Consider the following 24,679-nt stretch of genomic DNA (forward strand, 5'->3'; position numbering starts at 1 on the left):
TTGTGGTTATGCAGATGTCATTGACTGACTGTATGTTTGTGCTGTTATTACGGTTTGTATTCCGTTATTATCTACAGTGGGGGATATCGGTGGTTGTACGTAACGGATACGGTTTGTGGGCCTTGCATCTCTACATGAACAGTATAGTTGTTTGTGTGCTCCATCCCTACATGGAGAGTTAACAGTTAATAGTCTTTTGTTATGGGATTGTAGGTTGGGCTGTTGCTAAGTGGTTTCGATATCATCTGCAGGTGAGCTTGATGCATGTATACCTCCGTAACATATGTGGTATATCAGCGGCTATGTGTACATGACAACTATCCCTTGTCTTTCTGTCCCAGATATTTGCAGTCATTATGGTCATGTTGTTGGAATAGCCTGTTTGCCAGTGGTTGCCACATATTCAAATGGGAATTGATTGTTTGACACTTGTGGAACACACAACGGTGTTTACGGGCCAACACGTGGCCACGGTCAGTACTGAGGTAGCACATACTTTTTTCCAAGATACATACCTATTGCTGTGTGACTTTGCCAACGTATCATATTGCATGTAACATATCAGTGTCGTACATACAGGCATGACTATTACATACATCTTTTCCATTTCTTATGGGGAATATTCCTGTGCTACCATCTGGAACATATTCACTTTGTATCGTTCTATGTCAGGACACACCTAGCCAGGGTGGGGCTGTCACTACTACTCTGGGACTAGTAGTGAACATATGCCTGAGGCTAGTTTACCGTATGCCTACACCTAATAATCTGATCTGCCTCTAACTTGGCACCAACATACACATGTTGCAGAGACACACACATTATACTCACACAGCGACGCACACGGCACCCTCAACGCACACGTACACATACTACGGCACTCACTGGGATGGTTGCACACAGTACCTACGTGGACCGTAACACCGGCAGTGGTGACTACCTCTCCCTTCATATCATCATATTATTACACGCGCATGTACTGTTACAGTACTGTGTTCTGTCGGTCTTTCCGCCTCGCGGTTATGCATATCGGTATGTTACACGTTCCATGGTTGGCGGTATCCTATTATTTTGAACCTCCCAGATGTTCAGGTTGTTGTTGCACTATCTATACTATTTACAGATATCGCTGGATACATCTCAGTCACCTTATATCCCTCTAATTCCCTTTCTTATCTCTATTATATATATGTATATGTGTACATATTTATCTATATATATAGATATATATATATATATTTATATGTGTACATCTTGTGGCGAACGTGGCAGGCACACAGCAATGCCATATGCTGTAGGACTCACGTACTGTTCAGGGGTTGGCATTACATGTTCTACTGGCTGTTGGGTTTACAGTGTTTGGGGGCTGCCTATGTAGGAGTCACACATAAGGCCACCCATACATTACAATTTACAGGTGGTCATGTTTGTGTGCCGTCCATTTCACTGTGTGTGCAGGTGGGGAGGTGTCAGTCCATGGGGCCTACGCTGTCAGAGTATGTGCTATACGTTCCCTCTTTGCCAAGGTGTAGGCATATTGGGTACACCTCCGTCTGCCTACTGGGGCTGGCACAGTGTGTTCATGGTCTGGAACACTCTGTGCCTGGACTGGCCTTGGCAATTGTGGTGGGCTGTGTGGCCCTTCACCATTATGTCCCTGCAGCAGCTGCTTCCGCAGGATCATATTATGTAGCATGGCACATACTATGAATATGTGGGCACATGTGCCTGGAGATTACTGCAAGGCTCCACCAGATGTATCCAAGCACCGGAACCGTGATTTCAGCATCCCGAACACACGTGCTATGATTATTCTGGTTTGTGCGTGTGCCTCATTATGGCGTTCTTGCATGTGTGTGTGTGTGCATTTCTGATGGGAGTCATCATCCACGGCTCCAGTGCATAGCCAGCATCCCCCATGAGATGGCCTTGTGGGATGTCCCCCCTGACAAATACCTGATACAGCTGTGAGGCATGCCAGATATGGGAGTCGTGGTAGCTTCCAGGGCTGCCAGCACACACATCCATGATAATGCCCTGGCATTGCACACGACCTGGCAATTGATGGAGTGGAATCCCTTGCGGTTTATGTAGCGTCTACCCTGCTCACCAGGTGGTGACTTGATTTGTATGTGCGTACAGTCTATCGCACCCAGTACCTCCGAGTATTGTGCCACACGGTGGAAGTGGCGCATATTGCTAGCCAAATCCTCCTGAGATCTGGGGAAGTATATATGCTCATTGGCAATGTGGTAACATGGCATCCAGGAACTGGTGTAGTACCCTGGATGCTGATGCCTGTGAGATGCCCATTATATCTCCAGTTGGCTTTTGAAAGGTACCTGTGGCCAGTATTCGCAAGCTTACACATACCTTTGTGTCCACTGGGATGGGTTCCCCTCTGTTGTTTCTTGTTCTCAGGCGTGGCCAGCACAGCTCCACTATTTGCTGTAAAATGTCCCTGTCCACCCTGTAGCGCTCTACTATCTCCAGGTCATGTAGCCCCTGGTAGGTTACCCTTGGTCTGAACACTCTCCTTCTCCTCCGAGGCCTGCGGTGGTTGTCGGCATCCTCCTCCACAACACCGTCTGTCTCTAACACATGCTGATGGATCACAGCTATGGCAGCACCCAACATGTACATTTTAAAAGTTCCCCGTGTGTTTATACCTATGGTGCGGTGTTTGGAAATACACAGCTGTGTGTCGTGTGCATTCACACTTTATACTATTGTGCTGTGCACACCGATGATGTCATAGGGTGTGTTTGTACGGCCGTATCTAAGGGTTATCTTCCGTGTTTTACCGATGGAACTACAACGGTGTTGCCTTTGGTGTTGAATTACTCTTGCCTGCCATGGATTACCTTTCGACCTTCCCTTACTATTTCTGCACATTGCACCTACCATTTTCTGTCATGCATCCTGCAGAGCACTGTCATTTGTACTTTCATGGACATGGCATATCATGCATTTTGTGTGCTACTGCCATTGTGCTGCCATTCTGCTTTGCTCTGCTGTGTCAGGTCTTCTATCTTTGCAATCTGCTACCTCCCCTACTTTCTTTGCATTCATATGCCTCCCCTATCCTGTTTTGCAGGTTTCTGCATGCAGAGTTGTCAGCTGCCATCGGTTGGCCTTCGTGGGTTGATTAGTGTTGATTGCTCATTAGTACTCCAATTACACTTCTTCCACATTTCCTTATATTCTTCACATCACCTTCCTGTTTCCGATATTGTTTGCGGGGCGTGCGTCACATTGCTAGGTTTCGGGAACGTTGTCATCCTCGTACACATGCACTTTTGTGCGCATTGTGTGCTCTCAGCTAAACTATTACCCCACACCCCGCTCCTGCAGCTTTGATTAGCGATGTACAGCCCAGGTTTGCTGTGCTCCAATGTGCTTACTGCTACAGTGGCACACCCCTCTGCAGATGTCATGTATTCCCTCTGAGCCACTCCTCGGTGTTTTACCGCTGCGCCATATGGTACAACCTTACTCCGGTGGGACATTTGCGATTCAGTATTATCTGCCTCATTTGCATGGCATTGTCTACTAATTCATAGTTACCACACCGAAGACTGCCATGAGTCTTTGGCAACACTTGCACCATGGTTGTGGCGTTCCATGCATGCCATGGTGTATTATGCTGTGAACCTGATGTCTATTACGATGCTATTTTATAACATTGTTGTATTATTTCATTATGTTGCACCTTCCGCACACATGTCCTCCGGTTCTGATGTGAGTTACTGTGGACATGACATTTAAGTTGTTATTTACGTGTTGTGCATCTTTTCTTTTGCCATTGTCTGTGTATTTTGCCATTGGCATATGTTAACAGTGTGATACCTGGGTCTGACACTCTTCCATTACTCCGATGTTATGTTTGGGAAAATGTAAACCGTTTATTTTGGTTTACATTGCCGTGGGCTTATGCTACGCCTGCACCACTTCGTGAATCACTATATGCCTTCATTTGCATGGTGACACACTGCACATAGGGTGATTAGCATACCTACCCCAGGGGCTGCGCAGATCTGGCGTATGCTGGTAGTGCACATGGAATTGGATTGTACCTGAATCGCTCGGCGGCCATATTTGGCGTTATAACACCTACGCTATGCGTGCGCCTGGTGCAAGGTTCATGAATCCCGGGGAGAGACCAACAAAAATCATTGCGAGGCAGATGCCCAAATGGACAAATTTTACATTCTGTCCTTTCAAAACCAATTATTCTAGCAACTAAGTATACATTAGATTGCATTTTCTTAAATATATTAAATCTGAGACTCAAATGTTTCATCATAAATTACTGACTGCTGTCCTCAACAGTTTGATATAAAACCACAAATTTTACGAGGAATAGACCAAAAGTGTAAGGCAAAATTGTGAACAGTTGAGAGCTCTCCCAGCATTGTCATGGCTGCATAAATGACTTAATTCCAGTAAAACAGTTGTAAAGCATAAAAATGAGCAGGAACTTGAAACTAGTAAAGCATTAACCCAAATGCCGTATCTCCCTACCAAAACAAAATGTTAAAAATCCTGCAGAATGACCTAAGAATCAAGTAACATCATGAGACTTTTGGACAATTTAATAAATTATTAGCAATTTACGTTTGTACTTGCTATTCTGTAAGATTAATAGCAGAGCAGTTACGGCAGAGATATATGCTCGCTGAGACATTTTGGTCACTAGTTTATGACATGGGATGCAGTGTCTCACTTATATGATCATAGGATCATAGGAAGTTACTAGGCTATTGGCCCTGAGGCCCTTAAAAGCCTAGCCAAGAGTTTAGCCCATGTTTAGACAAGTCAGCACCCAAACCCCCTGTCCAGCAGGGACACAGGTGGAACCACAAGGGTGTATTTTCTGTTTCCCATGAGAATTTGCATTTCCTTATCCTTGCACTGCTCATGTTTATTTTGTCTGGATTGGTTGACTTTTATTTGAGGTAAAGACTTGTTTTCACAAGTGCAAACTGATTGTTCCATGCTAAACAGAGGGATTGGGCTCCATATCACTCTTCTACCCCACCCCATTATCTCACCTCCCTCTACCTTATCTTTATAATCCTTAGCCTTGAATACTGCATTATTTAAAAGTAAAATACTTCCTTTTAGCCAGGTTGTGATTTATTCAGCTAAATCCTGAACAAAAAAAAACAAAATATATTCGCCACAACACAGAACCACCAAAACTAGATGCAGCCTGATGAGTGTACACCTTTTAATTATAACACTTCTGTTAAATAATCTGTTGGACACTTCATAGTTTTTTTTTCTGTGCAAGTACTGCCAACCTATATTATGGCATCACAACATGCTAATGCAATGAATGCACTTTGTGTATCTAATAATCCGAAACTCATTTTGCATATATTGAAATATCCAGGTCTAATCAAGTGTCTTATACTCGTTATTAAATTTTTGAAACTTGTGACTGCTCAGCTCCTCAAAACTCCTCAGTGCTTACCAAAAGTGATCTTTCTGTGACCTCTGGTATCCCTTATACTTGTACCATAAGGTGATATTCAGTGCAACTCTACAACAGATTGCATAGACATTCTTTATCTTCCATGCTTCTATCCTTAATACACAATCTCAATGCTAAATTTAATAGAATTTCTGCAAGAACTCACATCATCTTTGCAGTAACAAAGAAAGACTTAACTATAATACTCCCGAGTACCAGAAATCATCATACCTTGAAGCTCAACTACTTGAATAGAACCAAGACACAGTAGCCATTACAGAATACACACTAAAGGATGAGCTCTTCACATCTAAAATTTATTTTATATTATTTAATTAATTCACAGAGAAGAAAATAGTATAACAGAGAGACAGATAATAGATAAGAGAGACAGTATGTTGTGCATATAAAAAATGAGCAGAAAGTAATACATAACAAATAATGTACAGTAGCAATTAATAGACACAGCTGCAACTAAGAGAGAAATGGACATTTTACAATTTTACATGATTATATCTCTAGCTATCATCAGGGTGGAAATGTAGGGTTATGAGAGTCAGGGGAGGTGAAGGGTGGCTGAGGTAAAGTTAAGAGATGTTAGTATATGAGAGAGAATAAGGCTAGAGGTTGAGAGATCCTTACATAATGCGGTCTGCTGTGTGACAAGTTTGGGTTGATATGTTGTGGTAGAATTTTTTCATCTTTTTCAAGACTAACATTTACATATTCTACAATAATAGGCCTGGTGGTAAACCTGAATGTACCACATATGCATCCAGATATCCCCAGTTATGGAAACATTTAAGTCAAGGATGCCCCAACTAACACTATCTCCCATAATCACTTACTCTGTCATCTCTCAAACCTTCACCTCTCTCCAAAAACTTTATCCTGGTTCTCCAGCTATCTATCAGACAGATCTCAAGCTGTTAAATTGTAGACCTTCATCTCTTTCTTCTTACCTACCCCAACTGGCATACCACAGGGATCCTTTCTTGGGCCTATGCTTTTCAACATCTTCATCAATAACTTTCACACAGCCATTCCTGATGCCAAAATCATTCAATATGCAGACGATTCAACCTTAGTCTGCTCTGCCACTAACATCTCCAAATTGCTGACAAAAACCCAAACTGCATTCTCCACAACAGAAAATTGGATGTGCCAAAACCACCTTTCCCTCAATGCAAATAAATCTAAAATTTTACTACCCCCCCCTCTAAGACCTATTCTTACAATAAAAATGAATTCAAAGTCCTTAGCCAAACCAACTCACCTATAGAAGTGGTCCCTTTCGCAAAACTCCTAGGCATAACTGTTGATGAACACCTCAAGTTCGATATCCATATACAACAAAATATTTTAAAAAAATTATCAAAAGCTAGGTATGTTGTACAGTAATAATCGCATTCTCTCCAATTCCACTAGGCATACTCTGGCCTCTACTTATCTCCTTCCTTCCTTCCTTACTATACGGTAATCCTCTCCTAACTAACCTGTCCTCCTCTACTACCTCCAAACTTGAAAATTGCTTTAACAAAATATCTAAATTTGCTACTAATTCCAAAAATTCTATCCCCCACTGCCTTACCCTTCAATCTTTGAACTGGCTTGAACTTCCAAACCACCTCGACTACCTGCAACTCTCCATGGCACATAGACTTGTATTTCAACCTACAAAATGTCCTGCTCTGACTAATATCCTTCCCCCCTATATTCCTAACAGAACCCTCAGATCTGAGCACCAGAATCTAATCGCTATCCACAAACCTAAACATCCTGCCGGCCAACTGCTACTCTCCTATGCTCTAGGCAAAAAATGGAATTCCCTTCCTTCCGTTCTAAGAACTACACCTAACTTTGTAAACTTCAAAAGCCAACTCTTTAAATACTTGTCCACCAAATGGAAATGCACCTGCCTCCATCCTACTTAATCCCTGCTAAGTCTATATCCTAGAGGTCCCTTCCTCTGGTACTTAATCTCTCTGCAATCTCCCATAGTCATATACCTACAAGCTTATACAAACTCTCTGTAACTCCTTTAGCTTCTCTCTCACTAAACCCATTTTACAATTCCTAGAGCTATGGTCACACGACTCACATTTGTAAATAATGTAAATATTGTGAATAGTTCCCTACTTCAAATTTGTGTATGTAAAGCAAGCATATCCAAAATTCCTCACAATTTGTAACTGTCTTTCACACCCAGCACTTAAGTGCCCTTGCTCTAATGAAACTGTAAAACCCATTACTTCTCTCTCAATGGATTTTAACTATGCTTGTTGAAGTTGTTAGTAAGCCATGTGTGTTCCACATTTTGCCCATTTGTTCCACATTATGAAGGCGAGTGTTCATCATTTTGGCGATGGAAGGTTGAGAGCTATGCAGAACCTCTATATGTTACTGCACAACACTTCCTCCCCATATGATATCACTGAGTTATAAAGTCATCTCTCTAGGAAGTCTGTCTAAAAGAAAAGTAAGTATTCTGAAAATGAAACAATAACTGCTTAATGAGCCCTAACTCATTCAAACCCATAGCACCATTTTCTATACTTGCAGTTAACACCCATAGCTCTTTATGGCATCCAACCCTTTTCTGGATCTGACTTTAAGTGACTTACAGGTGAGTAATAAACAGTACTATGAAGGGAAAGGCATTATTAACAAACCAACACTATGATTGTAATCTGTGATGTGCTGCACTAAAGAAATTAATCACTGTTTGCCACTTATTTATATATTAATATTTCTATTTTTATTTTCATAACAGACCCACATGCTATTGTGGGGAATGATGAGAAATGCCATGTTGGGAGAAAGGAAAATGCATTGTTAGTGGTCATTTATAACACACTATACTTGAGATATTGCTAGTTGTCTGTAGTAATTATGAAAATAAGTAATATTTTCATATGTAGCTCAAAAAAAAAAACAAATGACTTACAAAGTACTGCATTGCACAGATGAAACCTTAGATATTGTTGAAGAAAAGTGTATTTGATATTTGCACTATAAGTTGCAAATCTTGAGAGATATTTATTTTGCTAATTATACAATTAAGAATATGTTTTCTTGTTTCTGTAAATATCTCAAACATGCACTCAGATGAATTTCAGGCTGTCACGTGAAAGTTTGTTTGGTCAACAAAAGTGTTCTAACAATATACCTATGTTGTACTGTTTCCAAGATTTGACAGTTTGTGAAAGTTTAGTTAAAAATATAATTCTGGATTTGTGTGCATTATAATGTAATATTTATGGAAAGAGACTGTACTTACTGTTGGCAATGTAAAGAATACTTCTCAATGATAACACTGCTATTTGTACAGTTTTAATAGCTTTTGTTTTCACAAAGTGTTTTATTTGTTTATCTTGAGATTTTTAAGTTGATTTTTCAGAAAATGCTGTGGAATCAATGATGTTTGCAGGCTGGTAGAGGCATGACATTCCATACCACATGGGTTTTAATTAGTTTAAATTACTTCAAATGTGGGTACCTCTGGTAGTCAGACCTCCCTCTCTCACTAGATAGTGGTATAGCCCTCCCATTCAAATGTTTAATAGTTGCAGTATCTACAGTTTCAGACCCCCCATAAATCAAGACCCAATAACCTTCTAGCACAGGCTATTCATGCATTATAATTTCAGGTAACAATCACATTTTAGATCTCACAAAGAAATGTAGGCTGCTAACCCACTCACAACCTGAGCCTCAGACAGGTTTTAACATGTTCATAGCCTTTTACTTTGTCACTAACTCCATATAGGTTCATAGGTAAGTACTAGGCTAGCTACTCTTGCGGGACATTTCAAGCCTAGCAAATTTTGCTCAAAGGTGAGAATCAAACCTTGAACTTTGTGCTGTGAGGTTAACAACTTATCTATTCCACCAACCCCAAAACCATGTGGTAAGACTGATCACAGTATGCTTACTCTTGTCCTTTTGATAGCCTTAAGAGACTTTGTCTGATCACATGTGACCCTCATTTCAATAAGCTTCATAAGTCAGGATTTGTTGATGATTCTTTGTCTTGGTTCATGCTATTCTTGCCCATCAGAACTTTTGTAGACTGAGCTAAGAATATTATTCCAAACCAATAATTCCTTATCTCAGGTGTCCCACAGGGATTAGTTTTAACAATGTATGCAGATCATCTGCTGCACACACAAGCTGGAAGCTGTAGTACATGAATTCAAACAGGCCTCTAAGAAGATTATAAAGTCTGTGAAATGAAGACAAACTAATAAATTGTCTATTAAGTCAAGTAGCACACTCTTTGGAACAACCCAAAGACTAAGAGGTACATATCCCCTACAACTAATTGACACTTGCAGAATACTTGTTGGACAGAAATTCACTAGTGTCTGAGCCTGTGGTTTATCCTTGCTTTTTCCTTTAGACACATGCTATACTCTCATTCTTAAAAATATGACAACCTAGTTTGAAGAATTCACTTTTTAAGCTAGGCATCCTCTTGTTATCTGGCTTTTATACTTAAAAATAGTTCTGTCAAGCATGTCAGTCACTATGCGATTTATTAATGTACAAACAAAGCAGTGTTGGTGGTGAAACAGGTAGCACACTGGCCTTTGATGCAGAAGGCTGTAGTTTATATTCCCACACTCAGTAGATGGATTGATGATACTACAGCACAGCATGGAGGTGCTGCACTCCTTAGTGTGTTATCCTTGTGATGAAGTGTAAAACCGAGGTCCCATCTGCTGGAGTTGGTGGTACTTCAGGTGGATGTAACAGATTTCAAAGCACATATTGAAAAGAGTAGGGTGCTTTATTTATATGCATTTTACATGGCATATTATTTACATGTTTACATTTTTACACAGTTCTATACATAGTAACACATTTACAAGATTTGATTAAACTTTTACTTTTTCATACATTCTATTTTTCATCTTCATACATTTTACTTTGAACTAGTCTCACACTCCATTTTCCATAACATCCATTGATTTTACTTGATATCACTGATAATATCCATCTTCCATTGAACATAATTTACTCTCTCATTCCAAATTAGCCATATTACATAAAACTTTTTGTACAGTCTTATTTTATATTCATTGCTTCTGTTCTTATTATATCCATAAATATGTTGCTACTATTTTTTAATTCTTTAAGAACATTTTCTTCACCTAATTTTCCCATGTCTAGTCTTTTACATCTTAGAAAAACATGTTTTGTAGTTTCTTCTTCAATACAATACAAATATATTCCCTTACTTTTCTTTTTAAAAGGCATATTTGCTTTTACTGACAGTTTCTTTATTCACAGTCTCCATGGAAAATCCTGACATTCTACTTTATTACTACACCACTTGTTTCTTTCTTTTATAACCATAATATTTTCTTCTGGCAAATTTTCCCAGGGGTTAACACAATAACATTGTGTCATTATATATTTATACCATGTTTTCCAATCTTCCTCTGTCTCATCAATCTTTATCTTCCACATTATTTTTTTCTTGATAATTATGATTTTCTTCATTAATACACTCTTTTTCTCTTACGTCTTTTTATTGTCTCCAAGAAAGTTTCATAATTTTCCTTAAACAGTCTTACTAGTAATATCTCAGTTTCATCATTGATCCATCTCAACACTTTTTACAAATTTGATGAAGGTGCAAATACTACTGCATTTAATAGTCCCAGTCCTCCTTCATCTTTATTCATATATAATACTTCACTCTTTACTGGGTGTAATCTAGATCCCCATATAAAAGTAAAAAATGACTTGTAATAATTATTTTTCATACATTCTTGGAATTATGTACATGCTTGATAAATATGCTGTCATTTATATTAATACTGAATTGTTAAACTGGATTTCTTCTGATAGCATAATCTAAATGGTCTCCATAGACAACACATTTCTTTCAATTTATTTAACAGATTTTCTCATTGTGTTCTACTTACTGTTTTATTACGAAAATGTATTCCCAATACTGGAATTTATTTCATTGTAAATTGTATTCCTCCTATATTTATCTTATCCCCCCAAATCTTTACTTTTATCCCTATTCAATGTCATACCTATTTCTTTTAAACAATCTACCAGATAAATATGGCTTCTTCCATCCATAAGCTATTTTTAGTTTAATAATATCATCTGCATATGTCAAAACTGGAATATCTACACCTTTTTGCATTACATATTTTGTTTTTTTCCATTTTACAATTCACCTTACTTGCTACCATATTCCCAATTAAAGCATATAATAAACAACTCATAGGACAAACTTGTCTTATCCCATTACTCATCCATGTTTGTTTACTTAGCTAAACATTTATCACTGTTTTATCTTAGTATTACTGTACCCTATCATTCAAACTTTTTTGATCTTACCACTAGAATTTTATGCATCTATTAAGTCCCATAACATCTTGCACTCTATTGTATCAACTGCTTTATTATCACCTACCATAAGTTTACATAATCTTTTCCATTTAAAATATCATCCATGATTTCTCTTACTACTATTAACAGTTCTTGACATCCCTTTCCTTTCATACCACTTACATTTTCTTCCATTATATTTTCCATATTATTTTCTAATCTTTGTTGAATTATCTTCCTAAAAATGTTATAATCTGTATTATTTAATACTATTGGTCTCCAGTTCATAATGTCTTCTTTTTCACCTTTTTTCCACATTTCTAATATTCCATTGCACAATTCCTTATAACAAAAGTATTCATTTAATCATTAATTTAAAACATGCAGCAAGTATTCTTTTCTCCATTCCATTAAAGTTTTATATTTCATATCCTATTCCATCTGGACCTGCTATTGAATCCACATTTACTTGTCTAAGGACATTCTAAAGTTCCTTTAATTGATCTGAGCATTTTTTAGTTTCCATATTTTATTGCATTCTTTCTTTTTCTTTAAACACTTCTTCTACACAGTGAACTACAGTTTCCATAATCTCTGTCTGTTTTCTTGCTATCTTTCCTTTCTTATTTTTATTGCTATCATTACATTACTGTCTTCTTTCACAGTGTTACTCAAAAATTCTGACTCTTTTTTCCTTTTTTCCTGATAATAAATATATTTGTTTTTATGAGAAATTTTTGATATTTTCATAATTTTTTGTATAATTCTTTCTTTATACTCTCTTATTCTTTCTAGTTTTTTCAAAGCATTCTATATATCTCTACAGATCTTTCTTTTTCTATCCTTCTGATTTCCCTCTGCCATTTAAAACATTTTTTCTTATATTTATTTTTAAATGTAATCCACTATTCTGACCAGTTAACATAAAATAATTTCATGGTAATGTGATCCCTCCATAATCATATTATTTCTTATTTTCCCTTTTCATTCCATTCTTTTTTATTTATTCTTTTTATTTCTTTTCCTATTTTATATGTTTTTATTTTCATTTATCTCTATCAATACTGCTAAGTGATCTATAAATACTGCTACAACTGCTTCCCCTTTTGCAATCCTTATAGTTTCAGATATTATAAAATATTAAATTTCTGATTTAAAAATACCTCATATACATACACACACACACACACACACACACACACACACACACACACACACACACACACACACACACACACACACACTCACATACACACACACACACACAGATATATATATATATATATATATATATATATATATATATATATATATATATATATATATATGTCCAAAGCTTTCTATTCCATATAACCATGTTACCATATTTTATAAAATTAACCATTTTCCTTATAGTCTTTCCTTTCTTTCCCTTTTTGCTTCCTAAATCACAATTAAAATCCCTGTTGTTATGATATCCATATTTACTACTATATAGTTCAATAATTGTTGAAATAAGTTCTCCCTTTGTTTACAACTAATATATACATACAAGGCTATAATTCTATACATTTGTCTTGGCATCTCACATCAATAATAGTTAATCTTTACATTCTTACTAGTGTTATATCTAATATCTTTACTGTTCTTGTATATAATACTGCTATTTCAAAACAACTTTCACTTCCCAAATTCCATATTATATTTCCATCCCATAAATTTTCTGATTGCAATCTTACTTCATTTGTTAAGCATCTTATGTCTTCTAATACAAGTGTAGCTATATCACATGTATTATACCATTCTAAAATCCTTAACCTTCATACACTGTTTTAATACTGTTTCCATTTACTGAAAAAAAATTAAATTATTAATCCCTCTCTTTTTTAAAACAGGAAACACCTTTATTAAATTATCACTTATGACATAAGCAATAATGCATTCATATAAATTAAAACAAACCATATTGACATAATACAGCTGCAAGCATTTGACATCACAAACCATATTGACATAATCCTAGTTGCAAACAATATACATCACTTATAACATACCCAATCATTGTCATTCAACCATTATGCACCTCATTCAAGTTCTGCCTTCTTTTAAACCTTATTCCTCTCCGGTATGCATTGTTCCCACAGTAACCATTCTTTCCTATGTAATATGCTCTGCCTTTTCTAAAGACCCCAATTCCAGTGGTTTTACCTCTGTTACTATATTTACTACTTCTAATACAGTTGGTTTAGACTTTAAGTTCCATTTTCTAGTAATTGCTTTTTGATAGCCACCATAATTAGACTCAGTAAGGCCTTATTATGTCTAGGCAATTCCAATTCTGTATTATAGCTCAAAAAATGATTACCTTAGTTACACCAATTTGCTCACGCAATATCTCTGATAGTGTAGTCTGCAGGGAATTTTTAAAGTTTGCCAACTTATTACAATTTCATAAAATGTTTCCAATTACCACTTTCTTCCCCACCACACCTCCAACATTTGCTGTCTACCTGAGGAAAAATGATCTGGAGTATACTTGGGGTGTAAAAATATCTACGTAAACATTTCCAAGCAAAAATCCTAAAATCTTCTAGATTTTGCTGCTTTTCCTTAATTTAAAGGACATCATTTATCCTTTTCAATTTTGATTAGCAATCACCAGTTTCCTTTATTTTTTTCTTTTAAATTGATTTATTTAAACTTCATTTTCCTATCTTTCAGTGTCCTTCTAATGGAATTCTTTTTTTCCTTTCACTATTTTCCAGTTTATATTTTATTTGTCACTAATTTCTAGTGCCTTTTCTCTCTGCCATCTCTATCTTCTCTTTCTTTATTTTTATATTTTTCTTCTTCTAGATTATCTTCAGTTTCAATTTCTAATTCTTTTTCATCTTGTTTTATATTCTCACATTTTTTTTTCAAAGTACTTTTTATACAGTCCATCCACAAATGCCCAGTTTGTTTATATTTATAACATTTTAGTTAACATTTTTCTGCATCGTGCCGTTTCCCTTTCCTTTTATCACAGTTATTCTCGATAAGTCTTTCTTTCCTGCTAATTAACTAACTAACTAACTAACTAACTAAATAAAAAGTACATGTTTTGGGTTGTCTGCAATATTTTATTACATCCAAATTACCATCAACATTTATATCACTTGCAATGTGCAGAATTTTTTCCACATTTCAGAGCAACATTACAATCCTATCCCACAGTCTATAAAACTCTGTTGTCATAAGCTTTTGAAATGTCCATCACTTATTTACATACATTTTCAATTTTTTTTTCAAAGTCTCTCTCTCTCCCTCTCTCTCTGTCTGTCTAAAACTATATATGATTTTTTCCCCGGCATATTCACATAAAAAATTTCCATTCCATGAAAAGTCTCAAAGAAATGTCACAAAAAGTCTCTTTATTTATCAAAATAAAAGCTCTTACCTCCTGTTCTTTCACATCCAAGATAGAACTATATTGTCCCATACCTCGTATCTATTTAAATCAATATCCATTTTACTTTGTATTTTTACTACATACTTTTGTTTCAGGCCATCATCACTTTTTTCTTTCTGCTTATGATTATTTCTGACTGCCTTTGCATATGTTTTCTTCTTTCATGTATTGGCCCCTTTAATGAATGTCTCCACATTTCCTTCTGTATTTTATCCACTATTATCCCCAAAATACATCTCTTCCTTTCTACATTTCGCTTTGAATTAACATCTCTTGTGATATATCATCCTGCAAACCTCATAACTTGAGGGCTGTGACCACACAATCTTCTTTTGCCTTTGGTTCTTAGTCAGCAAACATTTTGTTTTGAAATGCTACCTTCGAATCCTCTATTTCTCATCTTTCTCTCCTGCAAGCAAGCATTCACCCCTGCTCCTTCCATTGGCTTCTCTATGTCATGCACCGTCCTCCCAGCCACCACTGTGCTAGGATCAAGACATGCATATGAAATTGTGGCTAGATCTTCCACAATTAGATCCTCAAAGAGTAGAGGAAATCCCATGATGCCCAGGACAAATTTTCCTCTAGTACTATAAATGCCACCTTGGGTCGCCCCTGAAAAGACATCATTAAACTGGTGGGGATAATCCAGTCAACAAAGGAAAAATAAACAAATAAAATCTGTGAACAAAGTATGCTGGTCTCTAATTCTGAGAGGTGTGAGCACCTTTGCCTCTCGCAAAAAAAAAAAAAAAAAAAAAAAGCTAGGTGTTTTTCTTCTCACTTGCCTTGGCTTTAAATTTGCACATCAGGACTACTTTCAACCCTTAGCTAAGCATTCCTTGAGCTAGATAATGTAACTGTCCTCTTAGGTCACTGTAAAGCAGAGCACTAATCACAGTAGGCCAAACATATGACTTGATAGTTGGGTGGTCCTAAAATTATACTAGCAAACTGGAGTCTACTTCCACATGCAAAATAATGAAAGCAAATACTCAATTTTGGTGAACAGCCTGCAGTCTCAACATCTTTCAGCTTATTACTAAGAATGTTTAAGGATGCAGGATGCTTTGATAACTAGAGCTTTCTCTGCCTGAATACTGGTCTAAAGTTCTAAGTTCACTGAGGTAATTTATTTCTTTTAATGCAAGTGCTCTTTTCATGTGATTATATTGTACAGCTTGCAAGCAAATGTTGGGAGATGCCCTCTTCTGGATCATTCTGTAACTTGTGAACGAGGTCTCTTGCTTTATGCTGTACCTGCTTAATCTCTGCATATAATTCACTGTGTTTATAACTTGACATAATCTATGCTGTGTTTTAATGAGATGATAATCTTGTGTTTTTGCATGCTTTCTATTGCTGTTAATTTCCTCATTGTGTATATGTTGTATCTTTGCTTACAAAATCAAAAGTCTTTCCAACCCAAGCTGTGACTGAAAAGGTTTAGGCCGTCATCTAGACAAATGCAATGAACTTTCTCAGTACCTTAACTCCTTGCCCCTTGGAGTGCTTAACATGCATGCTATCAAAGCAGGGTATACAGTTCCCTCCCCACGCATGCCACATCTGCAGTATCTTAGTACAGCAGTAGATGAGACTTCATCTGTCTCTCAGGTGTGCATGCTAGTTTTGTCTCCTTAATCCCACTGGCCTCAGCTCGTCCCTCCAGACTTACTGTATATGTGTGCGTGTGTTTGTGTGTGTGTGTGTGTGTGTGTGTGTGTGTGTGTGTGTGTGTGTGTGTGTGCGTGTGTGTGCGTGTGTGTGCTGCTAATTAGTCCAAGATAATCTTGATCATATTTAGGGCTTCATTTACTTCCATCAGAGTGAGGAATCTTACAGATTTGAGATCTGTATTTAGGACTAGTTCCTTGTCCTACTAAATAGCAATAAGAAGACAAAATGATAATGCAATTTATATAAATGTTAAAGAGTTTCTTGTGTTGTAACTGTTAGTATAACTTGATCCTAAGACATAAGAATAATGTTAACTAAATTGCATGTTTAACATGTGCACTGTTTTAAATGCATTTGTTTAAATTTGAAATGTTTTCCTATGGTTTTTACCAGTTAAATGTTGCTGTAAAGTAGCATCATTTCCCCTTTAATAGGTAGTCTTATCAAATAATAGTTGCAAAAGGGAAGTTGCATAATTTTGATAATTTCAGTAATCTGAAATAGATATGTGGGCCTTATGTGAACTTAGCATTATACTTTCTAGACAATGGTTATCTAAACAGCTTAAGAATTGCAACATGCTCAGTGCTCTTTGCTTTTTATTATTTGCAGGAGAAAGGTAATCTTATCTGCTTTGATTTCTGTGAGCAGGTAGATGAATTCAGACTGACTTTCTGAGAATCACTCCATTTTGATCTTCACAAGAGGTATTCTAGCTGCAGTGGTCTCTTGTGTAGCGAAATGTGATCAGTTAAGTCAAATGCATTCAATGCAATTACAGATTCTTCGGTAGGTATTAGCCTTAACTCATCTAGCCTTACTGGTGTTTAGTAGTGAAAATTGTCGCCAGTGACACTAACATGGAGAGGCCTGTGTTACACAAATATAACTTCAGGGCAGCACTGTGTTACACAAATATAACTTCAGGGAAGCAGATCATCTGAATATCTGAAACCAAGTTGCCAGTCATTTCCAACAGAAGGATGATTAACAGTACAAGGTTTATGTATTATCCACTGTTAATTTACCTAGTCGACAATTAAATGCAAATTTGAAAATGTGCTTTAAAAATTCCTAAAGGTTTAAATTTTATACTTGCTGGGATACCTTCTAAAATTGCTTACTTGAAATATAGTTTACATTTTTATACATATAGACAAGATTTGCTCACAACATTGTCTTGACAATTGTATTAATAATAATAATAATAATAATAATAATAATAATAATAATAATAATAATAATAATAATAATAATAATAATAATAATAATAATAATAATGAAATCAGTTAAAAGTTTTACAGGGATTTGAACAATTTGAACTGGACTTTTTCATCATGTGATACTGTATTAGAAGAACCTGCATGTTCTGATGGGGCAGGTTGCATTTCTAATGTAGTGTTATTTAATGCAAATTGTTCATGCATTGTAGTGCAAGGTAACAAAATAGAATATTTTTATTCCTCTAAAAAATCTGTCATAAATGTTTTGGAGATGATAGTCATAGTTCTGGTGGGAGAAACTTTAATTAACTAATTGCATTTACTTTTTTGTTCAGTAGATCCATTAACCAGGTAAGCATCCTGGACCCAAGTGTTCATTTTCAGGAGGCAACCTGGGAACAGTCTGGTCAAATAGCTTGCTCACTCAGTCAGACAGTAGTAACATTTTAGTGGAGGGAATCAGACTTATTACCCTTAACTATAGACAGCCACTCATTAACAGCTCAGAGCATTAATTCTCTATTCTGACAAACAGGCTTATATACTTAATCAGATTTGTATTCCTATGTAAATTAGACTTCTGAACAATGGCAAGCTTTGAGACACTAGAGCTATTAAATAATATTAAATTATAATGGAAGCTGATAAGGGTAGCAGTATAGTAATTATTAAAACATATACTGATTAGGTAACCACTGAAGGATACGACATTTTTTACTCTGGTCTCCTGGGCAGGAGTTCATTGAGCTAGAGTTATGAGTTGATGTTCTTTCATATCACTGTTGCAGTATTTACATAAGGGATCCCTGCCAATGATAGCCCAATGTCCAGCCTGTATATCAAAGTCTTTATATTTTATTGGTGCTGTACATCTCACATATGGTCTCCATGTAAGATGTAGGGCATAATGGTGACATAGGGCTGGAAACATTCAGAACTTCCTTGCTACTAGTCTGAATGCCATCACTGAATGTCAGTCTGAAAAAAACTTTTGCTGTGCTGGTTGCCAGGCTGCTTTCAGATAAGTGCCTTGTTGGGGTTTCTTTTCTGTTTTTTTCTTTTTTGGCTTGTATTTTTGTTCATGTCATCCAGAAAGATGTTGGTGTGGGAGGCAGATTCCCCATAAAGACCATCATGACTGGTGTCTTTTTGCTTGGGTGTTTCCCATGACCATATGCAGTGCTCAATCTGTCAAGCATTTTTCCTTAAGACCCTTATGTAGTAATTTATCCTTCTTGTCCATTTACCATGAGAACAAACAACCGAAGCTCTTGGCTTAAGGTGCAATGGCAGAATCATCCCATACTGAAGGCCAGCCAAATGAGAAGGAGGAGGCCAAACAGACTTTGCCTGCACTGGTTGCTGTCCAGCCTCCCCCGTACATCTCTCTCTAGAAGCTAGTAAAAGCCTTGAAGACCATCTGGTGCTTGCCTCTGATTCCTCTGCCATGGCCTCAGCTGAGGCCAGCATAGATCCATACTCTTGCATGTCCTTGGAGGCTTTTCTAATGCCTACTCTGGACATTGAGGGGGAACCTTGGCTGGTTATTTCTGAGGGACTGAGGGGGATTCCCCAGATTTTAGTGAGTGAGGAAATCCCTACTACCATTGTTGAATCTTGCCAATGGTCTAAACCTCTAAGGGTATTTAGGGAGGATGACCCACTCATGAAAAAGCATAAAACAAAACATATTTCTTCTGTTGCTGAAGATCTCCAGCATGAATGGCAGGATTTTAGTCAGAGTCTGTTCAAAGCTTTAATGGCCTTGAAGCTTCCTCAAAGGTGTCTATTGCTGATCCTTCCTGGTCTTCCAGCTCTGTTAAGAGGCCCTAGAGAACTGGATTCCTCAGATGAGGACTTGGATTCTGGGGAAGAATCCCTTGCTTACTCCTCTCAAATTCCTTCTCCTCTAGATTATGGTTTGGAGAAAATAGGATTCTTGAATTCCAGATTCCTCCTTGGAAGAATTATCTTTCTTTGAGGATACTATAGCCTGCATGAGTATTTTAAGTTGGATTGCTCCCAGGTCTCTGATATCCAAAAGAGGTATTAAGAGCTTCTACAAGTAGTTTCCTAAGCCATCAGCTGTTCATCCTGTTTTGATAGCCCTTTTGGATGGACACTTTTACTGATGCCTTTGTAGATCCTGATTGTCATCATCCAGTTCCAAGAAACCTGATGGGTTCTACAGGGTGTCTGAGGATTGTAAATATTTATATAAGTGCCCTTCTGCTGATCTTTCAATCGTTTCAGTTTCCTCTGATAAATCCTCTAAGCTGTTGCCATCTACAAAGCTCCCTTCTTCAAATAAGGACAGTCAAGCTATGGAAAGGTTGGGTAAAAAATTATATACTGCTGCCACATTGCCTTTTAAGGCGATTAACTACAAAGTGTACATGACCAAGTATGTTTTGTCTCTTTTTCCTGAGGTAACTAAGGTGGTGTTTGACCTTCCTGATTCTAATGGGAATGGCTCTTGGCCTGCTTGGGTCCACTTCCCAGGCTGCCCATCATTCTTAAAAAAAACAGCTATAATGCAGCTTGATGCCTCTCTCAGGTCTGCAGACTTTGGTTGTTCTTGGCTATGTCTTCAATATTTACCTGATGATATTAAAGTCAAGCTTTTGAATGCTACTCTGAATAAGAGCATTTTTTTTGGAAAGCTGCTGCTGACCTATTTAAGTCCTGTCAGGATAAGGGTAAGGCCTTGCAGGAACTAACATATTTTTGTCTTTCCTATCCCCAAATTCCAGAGGAATTACCCTTCTAAGTCTGCCTTTGTTCAGACGTTCCCTCTTCCTAAAGGAAAGAAGGAATCTAGGTGCATTCCTTCTGTCAAATCCACTCAAGACTCCATCTCAGAAGCCTTCTTTTCAGGAAAAGCCTGTTTACATTTGACATTTGGCATTTCCATCCCCTTGTCTCTCTGACTTTCTCTGTCTTTTCCAACTTGGTATTGGATCACCTCAGACTCTTGGGTGCCATTATTTGTCATTTGTATTTCATGTTTTGGAAATTCCTTCCCTTTTCAGGCATTCATCAACCTCCTCTGGAACAGCTTCCTCATTTCCTCGAGGTTCTGCAATCCCTTTTGGATCAGGTCACCCTTCAGCTCCTTCCACTCACCCTGGTGGTGAAGAAGTTTTACTGCAGAGTGTTTTTTGGTTTCTTAAAAGGAGGGTACATAGAGACCAATTCTGGATCTTTCATTGCTCAATACCTTTCTCATGGTCACTTCTTCTGAATGCTGTATCTTCAGACTTTGTTTCCTTTTCTTCTTCTCCAGGTCTTTTTGGTTTCCCTAGACCTCAAGGATGCCTACCTTCACATCCCCATTCAGCTCTGTTCAGGCAATGTTTAAATTTCACCGTTTCTGTTTCTTCCTCGCATTTTCAGTTTTCTGCTTTGCCCTTTGGCCTTACTACCAGCCTAAGGGTATTCACCAAATACCTTGTTCCTACCACTGCTTTTTGCAGGCTTTGTGGGATACATATTTTTCCTTATCTAGATTACCTGCTCATTCATGCTCCTTCTCCCAGCAGACTGTTACAGCATCTCCAGTTTAATACTTTTGTTTTACACATTCTGGAGTTCACCATAAATCACAAGAAATCAGTCCAGATGCCCTCCCAGGATAATTTTTTTTTTCACATGCAGTCTTCAGACTTTTCCCATGCTGGCTTCTCTTCCTGCTCCCAAGGTTGTCTCTGACAGCCTTCTTCCAGTCCTTTCTTTCTCTGCCCTCTCTAATGGCCAGGGAATTTCTCAGGGCTCTGAGATTTATGGCTTCCACGATTCCAGTGCTCCCTCTCACCAGGCTGCACATAAGGACATTTCAATGATACCTCAACTCTGTTGTAGCTTCAACACTTCCACACCCTAGAGTTCCCTGTTACTTTTCTTTCTTGTCTCAAACTCGAGCTTCAATGGTATATTCAGCAGCACTCTCTCTCAGTTCAGGCCTTCCCTTCCAGGATCTGATTACTTTTCAGTAACTGTTCATGAGACTTGGGATGGAGAGCTTCTTATGGCCCCCTACAAGTCCAGGTTCCCTGGCCTTTTCATTTGAGGTCAGACCATATCATCTTCAATGAGATGAGAGCCCTGTTTCCAGCTGTGCTCACTTTTCATTCTCTTTTCCTTTCTGGTGTCTTCAGTCTTCACTGACAACAGCACTGTGATATGGTACATCAACAAGCAGACAGGTATCTCCTTTACAGACTCACTCTTCAGGTTTGGGATCTGTCTATTGAGTATCAAGAGACTTAGGTGGTTTACATTCTTTCAGAGTACAATCTAGTGGCAGACTCTTTGAGTAGGTCCAGAACACAATCTCACAAATGAATGCTTCACAGAAATGTGCTTTTGGACATAGTCCATTGTTGAGCTATTCCTCAGGTAGATCTTTATGCACCCCCTCTGAACAGACAACTTCCTCTTTTCTGTTCAAGAGTGCCAAGTTCTCAGGCTTGGAAATTGGATGCCTTGTCTTTTTCTTTGAAGGGGATGTTTCTGTATACCTTCCACATTTTTTCTGTTGCCATGTGATCTGTACAAGATCAGGCAGGACTCTCCCAGACAGCATTCGTTTATTTTCCAACTAGGCCAGGTGCAATCAGCACGTTACCTCATTGGGTGGATCTTCTCATACACGACAAGACAAGTTACTCTTATCCATGCTCACCTGTCCACTCTTCAAGTGACACTGTGGGTAATAGGGTTTTGATTCCTTTTAGGCTCTTCTTTTCTGAGGATGTGCTCTGGGTTTTGCAGAAGGCCAGAAAACCCACTACCAGAAAAGAATATTTGTCCGAATGGAAAAGATTTCCTGTCTGGTGCCTTTCTTGCCATGAGGATCCTCTCTTTGTGAAAGTTCCTCTGGTTCTTTCATATTTGTGCGACTTTTGTATGCTGGGATGGCATATTGTTCAGTTAGCACTCACCTATCAGTGGGGTCGTTGGTTTTTTGTGAATAAAAGCTTTGTGGTGGAACTATTTGGACTGCTTTTTACCATCTTTGGAAGAAATTCAACATTTATGCAGCTGACTTTTTATTTGCTCTGTTTGGTTTACCAGCTTGTATCTTACAGCAGGTTAACAAAATTTTACTACATCCATTGAAAACTGCTATCTTCCGTTTTGGTTTGGTCCGGGTCTGGTGAGCTTTTCCTGGTTTTGTTCTACTCACCTATCAGTACTTTCTGCTTGTCTGCCCATAAATCAGCCTCTGGCCTCTTGGTTTGAGGTCAAGCAATTTCTTAAAGGCATCCTTCATATCAGGCCTCCCAGAAAGACTATTACACCTTCTTGGAACTTCAGTTTTGTACTTGAAAATTAACTCAGGCCCCTTTTGAGCCTGCCTCCTCAGCTTCCTTGCAGCACTGTACTTGGAAGACTCTTCTTGTTGTTCTTACTACAGCCAAGATGGTGCCTGCACTTTATGGTTTCGTTGCTATTCCTCCTTTTTTATTTTTCACAGAGGCAGGGTTTCTCTTTGCATTAATCCTTTTATGCCTAAGATGGTTAATGAGTTGTGCCTTTGTCTGCAGAATGTCAGTAAGAAGGTTGGTCACACAGTGGATCTGCAGAGACAACTCAGTATTATTTAGATAAGACAAAGACTACTCTTAAGTCTGAGCAGTGTTTTGTTTCTTTTCATCTCAAGACTTTTGGTTACGCTGCTTCCAAGCAAACCATCTCATTCTGGATTTCTAAGGCCATTTCCTTTTATTACTCAATTCATGGCAAACTTCTTTCTTTGTCTGTAAAGGCACATTCTATTAAGGTGGGTGTTTCTCTAGTCCCCTTTTCAAGGATTTGGTCACCAATTCCATCCTTAAGGCTGCTACTTGGTGCTCTGTTCATACTTTCACTAAACATTACAAATTGGACGTTATTTCCATGGCCAGGGCAGGTGCTGCCAGGGCTATTCTGCATCGGTTTGTAGAGAGCTGTTCTGTACCTTCCTCATTCCAGCCTCCTGTTTGGATCTTGTACGCTGCCTTAGATGAAGAATATTGCAACAGTGAAATGAGAGACATAGCACAGGTGTGTAAAATATTGCCATAACAGCAGATGTCCTTTTTTTCACTGTTGCAGCATTCAGTCCCTCCCTTTTTCCCCATCCTTTCTAGCTCTTGTCCTGTGTTTTTGTTGTACTCCTGGCTGAGGGGATGATTGATTCCTTTTCCTTCTGCCAATTCTTCCTTCTGGATGTACATGTTCTCTTTTGTCCCAGAGGGTATTCTGTTCCTTCTGGGACATTTCAGTTCTGAGTGGTTGCATCTGTACATCACCTTAATGCCCTATGCCTTACACAGAGAGCATATGTGTGAAGTATGGCACCTGTAAGATCTAAAGGCTTTGGTATACTGACCAGACGTTAGGCTGTCTTTGGCAAGCAATCCCTTCAGTGAAGAATACCGCAATGGTGAACCGAAGGATACCTACTGTTATGATAAGATTTTACACAAATGTACTTTTTAAAGGGATAGAGAGTTACAATTTCTG

Source organism: Protopterus annectens, chromosome 8.part0, assembly GCF_019279795.1.
Source record: "Protopterus annectens isolate FY-2018-M chromosome 8.part0, PAN1.0, whole genome shotgun sequence".
Classification (NCBI taxonomy): Eukaryota; Metazoa; Chordata; order Ceratodontiformes; family Protopteridae; genus Protopterus; species Protopterus annectens.